The sequence below is a fragment of the Taudactylus pleione genome, unplaced genomic scaffold (genome assembly GCF_031769625.1).
Source record: "Taudactylus pleione unplaced genomic scaffold, aTauple2 ptg000080l, whole genome shotgun sequence".
Taxonomy (NCBI): Eukaryota; Metazoa; Chordata; class Amphibia; order Anura; family Myobatrachidae; genus Taudactylus; species Taudactylus pleione.
Window position 1 is genome coordinate 8,484,758 of NW_028284482.1, and position 10,098 is coordinate 8,494,855.

The window sequence follows — 10,098 nt, forward strand, 5'->3', positions numbered from 1 at the left end:
CAGTGCAATGGTCAGGTCCAAGTGGCGTAACAGGAGCTCTGGAGATCCTGCCACCAATAACAGGTCATCCAAATACGGCAACATGCGGACTCCCTGCAGCCGCAGAGAAGCCGCCATGACCGCCATCACCTTGGTGAAAACACGTGGTGCTGTTGCCAGGCCAAAAGGTAACGCCCGAAACTGGAAGTGGTCGCTGCTGATTGCAAACCTGAGGAACTGTTGATGGCGCCAAAGAATAGGGACATGCAGGTAAGCGTCCTGTATGTCCAATGACACCAAGTAGTCCCCAGGTTCCAGCGCCAGAATGATGGACCGTAGGGTCTCCATCCGAAACTTCGGGACCCGCAAAGACTTGTTGAGTGCTTTGAGGTTGAGTATCGGACGATATGACCCATTGGGTTTCTGTACCAAAAATAGATTTGAATAGAAACCCTGGCCCCTCTGGGAGAATGGAACCGCCACTATAACTCCAGCCTGGAGCATAGTGTGCAATACCTTCCGCAGCTCCGTAGCCTTGTTCCGGTCTGATGGGAGACCCGTGGTGAAGAAGCGAGCCGGGGGTCTGTGCCGGAAGGAGAGGGCGTATCCGTGGGAAACCACCTCCAGAACCCAAGTGTCTGTCGTAGTGGTCGACCAACACTGGGCGAACTGTAGCAGGCGGCCTCCCACCCTGGGATCCCCCAAAGGGAGGCCCGGACCGTCAGGCCGCAGGCTTGTCATCTGGCTTGGGGGCCGGACGTCTGGTACTCCATGCCTGCTTCCGGGGCTTGACCGATTTCTTAGGGCCAGCCTGTCGAGGAAACGACTGTGGTTTGGGCCTGCCCTGGGCCCTAGATGACCGAAAGGACGATGGTCCCGAACCAGAAGGAGCAGCGGCCGACGGGAGACAGGCAGATTTGGCTGCCGCCAGCGTGGCCACAATCTTATCCAGATCCGGACCGAAGAGAACTTCTCCGGTAAACGGCAACGCTTCCAGACCTTTCTTGGAATCTGCGTCCGCCTTCCAGGATCGCAGCCACAAGGTGCGACGAGCAGCTACCGCTGCTGAAGAAATTCTAGACACCAGAGTACTAATGTCTAGAGCCGCCTCGTTGATGTAGGTGGCCGAATCACGGAGATTGCCAATCAACTCCGCCTGATCGGCCGGACAGTCGGATTCAAAAGAAGCCTCTAATGAATCCGCCCAGCGCTCCATCGCTCTGGCAACCCAGCAAATGGCCATAGCCGGCCGTGCTGCCCCCCCTGCAAGGGAATAAGCGGACTTCAGGCAGATTTCTACCTTGCGGTCCGTAGCATCCTTAAGGGAGGACATGGATGGCATCGGCAATGTGGCACTACGGACAAGACGGGTCACGTGAGAATCCACCTGTGGAGGGGATTCCCACTTAGCAAAATAATTATCCGCGAACGGATAAGCCACCGCCAGGCGTCTCTGCGGCTGGTATCTTTTGCCAGGTTGTTTCCACGCCTCCTCTAAATGGTCCACCAACTGACCCGAAAGAGGAAAGACTGTGGCATCGCCCTTCACATCTTTGAAAAAGGCATACTTAGATTTAGCCGCTGGGGGAACTTCGTCCTCAATCACCAAGGCTGTGCGGACCGCCCGAATAAGTCCAGGAATATATACTTTGGACTTAGCATCAGCGTCCTTAGTATGGAGAGGTTCCTGATCGTAAGGATCTAGAATCTCCCCATCATCAGACGTCCCTTCGTCATCCTCATAAGGAGCGGACAAAGACGCCACCGGCCTTTTATGAGACCGCATCACAGACTCCCCTTGCAACACATCCGACAAGTGCTGTACAGAACTTGTCAGGGAGTTAACCCACGCTGGCTCCTGAGAACCCGGGAGCGGGGAAATAGGGAGACTGTGGGGTACCACCAATTGTCGTGGGAACCCCTGCATGGGTGACGACACCACAGACTGCTGGGACAAACCCATCGGAGTAAACGCGGGCTGCGGAGCTAACTGGCCCACTAAAGCTGTTAACGCCTGAGCGAAACAAGCCCAGGGCGGCTCCTGTACCGGTGCTGTAACCGTAATAGGCCGCGCCATGGACAAACACTGCCGGCAAAGGCCCTCCGCGCTACCCTCCCCCTCCGCTAACGGTACTTGCACGTGGTACACTGTAGCCGGAGGGGAAAATCACTTTCAGACATGATGGCACCACGTATGTGACCTCTCTCACCAATTAAGTATTAAATAGGCGAGAGACCACCCTGCAGCACCGCACCGCAAGGGCTTTAGCAGAAAGAACAGGGACAGTAATAAAGCTGACAGTTTAGAGAAGAAAAGATTACAGGCAGCAGCGCTAGCACAGTCACATACAATGCAGAGAAATAACAATTCCTGCACTAACAGCGCTGATCACTCAACTACACAGACACAGGGCCTGGTAGGACACAGCGCTGCATACACAGACCTGAGCCACAGCGGAGGAGAGGTATGCGGGGGGACCCAGACCACGATGCTTCCGTCCAGCGCTTCCAGCAGCGTTCACCATGCGTTCTGGAGAAGATGGCCGCCGAGGAGCAGAGAGGAGGCTGGCCTGGGGGAGGAGCGCTGCCACAGGACCAGTCGGCAGCATGCAGAGAGGGCTGTGTGCAGCGGGGGAGGCGCCGGCTGTGAGACAGGGAAGGCGCGCTCCCCTGGCATGCATTTAACCCCTGGGACGCCGCAGCGCTACCGCTCTGCTGCGGTCCGCTGTCCCAGGGGGTAGTGGAAGCGCAGGTTGGTCGCCTGGCTCCACGCTGCAGCCAGTCCCCAGGGAGCCCCCTGCCTGGGGACTTAGGACCATGTGATCAGCGGGGACCCACCGCGGGACCCCGCTGCTTACCTCTGTCCCCCTTGAATCCGGCCATGGTCCGGAGCATCTGGGGTCACCGCTAGCTGTGACCCCAGACGCCCACCAGCATCCCCGGATCAGTACCGGCGTTCTGGTACCGGCGGGGTGTAGGGAAGACAGCATGGACGTCAGGACTGACTGTCCATGCTGTTCATCCAGATGTGCAGCCACAGCTGCATGAAGAATAAGCTTCAGGGGCTCTTCTAGCCCCCACTCCAACAGGTGCACCCGACTCCGGCCGGGCACCAAACTAAACTGAGGTGCCTTGGCCCGGGGGCGGGGTATAGGAGGGGGACCTAGTGCATCCTGGGAGGCTGAAAGCTTAACTCTTTGGTGCCCTGCGACTGACGTCACACCTATACCCCAAGGTATCCTGTGGATACCCTATGGACCCTGAAGTAGAAAAAAATGTTTTAAATTAATTTAAAATATCTGCAATGTTTTTACCGTTTTTGAAAAAAAAATGTCTGTTAAGGTGTAAAGGATGGGCATTTATTGTAGCATCAATATATAATGGGACTCATTTCATTAGCAAACGGGGGAGAGTGTAGTGGTCGAGGGAATTATTATGTGCTATGACAGTATACATAAGAAATAATGAATAAGTGATAGATTACCATTGTCCACAACTATATGGAGATAATTAAAAATGCAATTTATTAATCTATAGTAATTATACTAGATATCCCTTATTAACCACTTGCCTGGCATGGTCCCATCAGATGTGACTACACCAGACTGGGATTTCCCTGACATGGTCACATCTGATGCGACCAGTCAGAAATGCCCACTAGGAGGCTGCTGGAAGCTAATCTTCCAGCAGCCGTCTATGTCAGCGGGACCTGCTGGTCCCTCTACACCCTCGGATTTCCCACCAGTGTGTCCTGATCACTGCCGGCCACAGTGATCAGGCATCAAACGGGACTCCCTCCCGGCACGGCTGCAGTCAGCCGTGCCTTCAATAGATGCTCTGTCCCGATCACAGTGGCCAACAGTGATTGGGCAGGCTGCGTGAGCTCCCTCCCGGTGTGGCTGCCTGCTCAGTGGCCCTGGCTCAGGCAGCCAGCAGCAGTGGCTCCCCCACCCCGTTCACCTGCCGGTGTGGCTGTGACTGCTAATAGCAGGCAGCAGCTGCTGCTCTGGGAAGCCAGCAGATCTCCACCCCGGCTGGCTGCCGCCTACCCTGCTGTGATGACAACTACAGAAGCAGCAGTTGCAGCTACCGGAGCTGCTGCTGCTGCACTGTGCCGAGCTGGGAGCACTCGCAACCCCCTCCTCCCCTGGCACGGCTGCCAGCAGCCGCTCTGGCTAATGATCTGTCCTCCCCGGCACCAGTGCAGCCAGCAGCACCTCCCCCAGACTGGCTACCCAGGCCAGTGTTGTTTCCGGTCCCTCCTCCCAGCTACAACTCCGCCTCTACCTTTCCCGCCATGTCCCGATCACTGCTGGACACAGTGATCGGGCATTGTGCTTGTATTGTCACATATATACAGGGGCAGATTGGGCCACTGGGACAATGCTAAGGTTCCCGCTGGGACAGTCCCATCCTCTCCACTGCTGGGCCGGTTCACATTACCTGCCAGGCCGGCTCACACTGCCTGCTGGCCCGGTCTTGCAGCCGTGCTTCTGTAATTTATGCTCCACTCTGGAACGCAAACCGGAAGCTGCACCCTTTCTGCCCACCTTGCAGGACCATTGGCCGGCCAGCGCAGAGGCACCCCTGTACCCACGTCATCAGCAGCAGAGCCTGGAGCCGGGGACTCAAAGTCAGAGAGAGAGATGAGGTGGCAGCACCGGTGCAGCAGAAGCAGCTTAGACATTACTCCCATAAACAGTACTGTGCCCTCATGCTGCACTAAGCATCATCCTCCCCTCACTGTCTGTAGAGGCTTGGGACACCGAGGTATATATAATTACCAACAAACAATAATGAGGGGGTGAGGTCTCTAACCCTGCTGATTGTATATATATATATATATATATATACAAACGATGTGGATGGCACTCCCAGTCAATGAACAAGAGCAGCCAAGTATATTTACTATATCAGCGGCACTCCAATCAATAATCACAGAAGGCAGGAATCAGATCGACGTTTCGATGCTTTAATGCATCGTTTCAAGATACAAAAAACAAGTAAAACAGATTACTTACCCTTCACCACACCTCGTGAGACGCCGCGGCATCCAACATGGAACGCCCACTGATGACGTCACAGGCGCGACCCGTTACCATGGCAGCAAATAGTGAAAGTAAAAACAAAAAAATGGAACATGGAAACATGTAAATGCAGATATATAAATATTATAATAAATATAACACATATCATTTTAAACACGTTACAGTATATAAAAAAATGGCAAAATTATCTACAGAGACTCTAATGAACCAGATCGAATATCGGCACATGCACCTACATAATCTATAGATATATAGCAATTACTGATAATCAGAGAGAGGTTACAAGACAAAACAACCGAAGTGTTCTGCCGATGCACATAAAGTACCCGGACAGACGTCCGTGGTCACATCATGTGCATCATGCACCACACATCATGTTATATTACAGATACCATGAGAGTGTGAGAAACTACAGTAAATCAGACCACATAACGAGGCAGATGTAAACACAATCTGTATAACGTTGGCAATCATTCATGACCAATATTGAATTACATAAAAAAGGCACACTACATTAACATGGTGTGACTTAAATACCCGGACGGACATACGTGATCACAATGAAAGCATCATTATAAAAACACATTGCTAATGCAGACAACTTATCTGATCATATGGCTTCAACCAGAAAACAAAATGCCAATATATAGGAAAGTACCTACAAGAAGCAATGCAGGCCTAAATTCTCGTTTAAACCCTTAGGGTATAATGTCCCCAATCTGTGAATCCACCGGGACTCACACTGGAGCAATTTCTGCGATCGATTACCACCACGTGCCCAGACTGGAACATGGTCAATGATCATGTATCTGTGCTTGGCTATATTGTGGTGTGCCTCAAAAAAATGTCTGGCCACTGGTTGTTCAATTGTGCCAGATGTAATGGCCGGCCTAATGGCCGACCGATGTAAAGCCATCCGCTCACATAATGTTCGGTCCGTTTTACCAATATAACTGAGACCACAGGGGCATGTAATCATATAGATGATAAACTTAGTAGTACATGTCACCCTGTGTCTTATGCTATATTTCTTGCCACTATGGGGATGATAGAAAAACTCGCCTGTGGTCATATACCTGCATGTGAGGCAATTAAGACATTTGAAGCATCCTAGTTTTATTTTAAGGAAGCCCTCACTTTCCTTCTTGTCAAGCCCACTGATGTCTGCTTTCACCACCCAATTATGGATGTTTTTACCACGTGTGTAGCATGACATCAACCTAGTGTCTGCCAAATTCAAATCCCTATCTCTTTGTACAATTGACCAGTGTTGTTTAGAGACTGAATTAATCTTGTCGCTAAATGTATTGTAGTGAATAACCCATGGCAGACGTTTCTGAGAATGCAAGTATTTATTACTGCATAAAAGATCATGTCAGGACTTAGACATAGCACGCTCCTTTGCTAACTTACATTTGGTATGCCAGGTGTCGGGCTTTCGACGTGGGGCTAATGATAACGCTTTGGTATTTAGACACCTATCTTTAGTCCCATCCCGAGCTTTCAGTGTTGGGATTCTGGCGGTTGGCATTTCGACCATCGGCATCCTGCCTACATCCCATATGCCCTGTCTCCATGCTGGGATCTATTGTTTGGGAGTATATATATATATATATATTTAAAAGAATAAAGTGGTTGACAAATAGGTGACCAGTCTGTGCTACAAAGTGCTAGTGCATATAATGATAAATATAAATAAGATGGTTTTCAAAAATAATATATGTAAAGTGCAACAGTGATAATATAAATATAAATTTTTTCTATAACAAAAAAAATCACATGATAAAAGTAGTACAATGATATATAATATATAAGTTCGAGGATAAGAATAAATAAAATAGATAAAAATATGTAAAGACAATTGATGGCTAAAAGGAGGATATCAGCTTATCTGAGTAAAAAGGAGTCAAAGTTTATGGGCTAAGAGGCTGCTACCCCAAACGCGTTTCGTCCAGAGATTTCTTCAAGGGGATACTATTCTGGAGGGGTGACTCTCTATTTATACCCCTCCATGTGCTCATTAGGGGTCAAAAGTTTGTAAGTGCTTCCGGGTTACTCAAAATGTTAAGACTCCTACATAAAGTCCAAAACGAAGTCACAATAAAACAAAGAGCAACCTGCTGTAATATTACATTGGATCATGTAATGACCAGTTTGTTACTCAGTATGGATAAGTCACTATTTCAATAAGTAAGGGCTACTTCCGCCCTTACTATCCATTAAGTATTTCTTTGATAAAAAGCATTAAGTGCTTGAAACGCGTTGGAAGCGGACATCACACAATACTTTTTCCCAATCTGGAGAAAATGCTTAATTTTCACGTGTACCAGCGAAGGACTCAGGACCTCATTCAGAGGAGGTCATTAGTTGCAAGCGGTCGCACTGAATCAGGGCGGCCGCTTGCATCCTGAATGACCACCTCCTTGTGAATCGCTAAGCTGTGGGTTAACACCCACAGCTCTAGCGACCGACATGGGTGATGGTCGCGATGGTCAAGACCATCGTGACCATTGGGGCTTACGACCAGACCCCAAGGTTGGGTCTGGGCAATCGTAAGCCCCAGGGAGCTTCCTGCTCTGATCGAGCAGGAAGCTGCCCACTGACATCAGCAATGATGTCAGTGGGGCCGCCTCCAAACGGCAAGCGTTCCGGTGGGAACACCTCTGTTTGGGCAGGCATGCCCCCTGCCCGCCTCCCGTCGCTAGCCCGGTCTCGCGCATGCTCACAACGGAGCCGGCTCCATCGTGCGCATGTCCAGTGGGGCAACATCGAGTCGGTTGCGAGCGCTCAGCGCTTGCGACCGACTCTGAATGAACCCCTCAATGCTTGAAGAAATATTCAGCGAAAGTAGAAAGAAAGAGAGGTGGAACAGATATTTGCAGCAGGATAAGGAAGTGCTTATTTTGTTTTGTTGTTATGGTCTAGCTCACACTGTTTAGTTTTCTTAGCCAACTTGTTGATTTATTTTATGATGGTTGGAACAAGAGCTGAGAAAGTCACTGGAGTATGTGGAGTATGTTTAAGAAATTGTGTATCCTTGTTAGCGCTCTTTTGATGCTCTATTTTCATTTTTCATCTCTTTATATTTTTTTCATTTGGGGTGTAAGGGATTTACCTCTCATAGGAGCTGCTTATTAAGGATTTTGGATATCTGAATACCAAACAACATATATTTTGTTGCGCCTGAATCTATATATATTGTATTTGTGTATGTGTATATTTACTTATATATTGAGTTTGTGAGAAGACGATGGCCTGGGAGTGATTTCTTGTACAGGAGAAGTAGTCAGGAAGACAACAGAGTTGCACAAGATCTGATGACATGACCATTATAGACTAATTGAACTTGAGACATATACTTGTTGAAACAACACACTTTTTAATATAGTAATTGAACTGAGCTTTTCTTTACCTTATAAGTAACCGATACAGTATATTTTATATAATCATGCATATTATTTATTAGAGTAGTCATATAGTTTTCATATAGAAAATATGTTGAGAGAGATGAAACAAGGATTCAGTGAGGCTCACTGACAGGTTATGCAAGAAAGCTAGAGTGATTAAATTAGTTTTCTGATTGGGGAAGGCTGTTTTAGTGAGATTTTAAATTACATGTTATATGTAATAATAGTACTAACATTGTTATATTGTATAGATAAAATTGCTATATTCTGTGTAAGGAAATGCTGTAAAAGGACAATGGAGGTTCTAATTTTGCAGTGAGGATCATGTTTATTATACAGTATGTGTCATGTAGAAATTAGGGTTAAAATGTCATCATATTGTTAAAATGGTCATCATAGGGTTAAAATGGTAACTAGTGATTTCTGCCTGGTTAGCAAATATCTTGTATGAGGCCCAGCATAGGAGTTATATTATCTTTGCACACACACTTACAACAGAATGGCGGACTGAACTTGAAGATAAACTGACCTCAAATAATGAGTCGTGGTGTTGTTTATTTGTTTTTGTGTGTTATGAGTGAACGCACGCTAAGTGTTATGGGTTAATTATAATACCAGCTAGAACCAGATTCAATGGGGAGTAAAGAAAGTATATGAAGGGTGGTTTTCCTATGTTCAGTGGGATTTGTGTAAGACAATTAGCCATGCAAAAAGTATCTGTGCTCAGTATTTGTGCTTTTCTGAGCATCTTGTGTGATGAAGGGTCCCCCTCAGATGAATTGAAGATATGAAAAGACATAGATGGGCACACTAGAAGGGCAAAGTGGTTCTTATCTGTCATCAACATCTATGTTTCTACATTTCTAGATAAGACAATTAACATTTAAAAGCAGAGTATATTCTTTTGAATTACATGCTGTTTTTGTTAACATCACTTCACATCACAAGACTCTAATTCCATTACTAGGAAATCACATTCTGGCAGAAGATTTTGCAGCATCACCATTGCAACCTCCTTGACACCTACTGATGTTAATTACTGAGCGATAGACAATATTTTATCTATACAGTCAGGTCCATAAATATTGGGACATTGACAGAATTTTCATATTTTGGCCTCTATTCACCACCACAATGGCTTTGAAATGAAACAAACAAGATGTGCTTTGACTGCAGACTTTCAGATTTAATTTGAGGGTAATTACACCAAATCAGGAGAACGATGTAGGAATTACAACGGTTTCTATATGTGCCTCCCACTGTTTAAGGGGCCAAAAGTAATGGGACGATCAACTCAAAAGCTATTTTATGGACAGGTGTTGGCTATTCCCTCATTATTTCATTATCAATTAAGCAGGTAAAAGGTCTGGAGTTGATTCTAGGTGTGACATTTGCATTTGCAATCAGTTGCTGTCGACTCTCAATCTATATTCATTCTTATACTTGCATGCACTTCTTGCCGCATAAAATTTGCCTTAGGTTGATTTTTCTCCTTAATCCTTTGTCTTCAGTAAATATCTGTAAAGCCTACTCCAACAAGATAAGCAGAAAAATAAGCATATTAATTACATAATATGCACAAGGCATAATAAACAAACATGCACAGGTGGATGAGTAGCCTGCAGGGTGGTTAGTTTTACGTATGCAAAGATATATTATGAAAT

The 10,098-nt window shown here is 47.1% G+C and overlaps 1 long non-coding RNA gene across 1 annotated transcript in view; it reads right to left on the reverse strand.

Moving 5' to 3' along the window:
• Positions 1-6,607, reverse strand: part of LOC148532280 (uncharacterized) — an 80,546-nt gene extending 73,939 nt beyond the window's left edge. Inside the window, exons 1-2 of the long non-coding RNA XR_015877760.1 lie at positions 6,441-6,607; positions 5,001-5,049 (exon numbers count right to left, since the gene is read on the reverse strand). This is a non-coding gene — a long non-coding RNA (uncharacterized LOC148532280). The remainder of the gene's footprint in view (positions 1-5,000; positions 5,050-6,440) is intronic.
• Between the last annotated feature and the right edge of the window lie 3,491 nt (positions 6,608-10,098).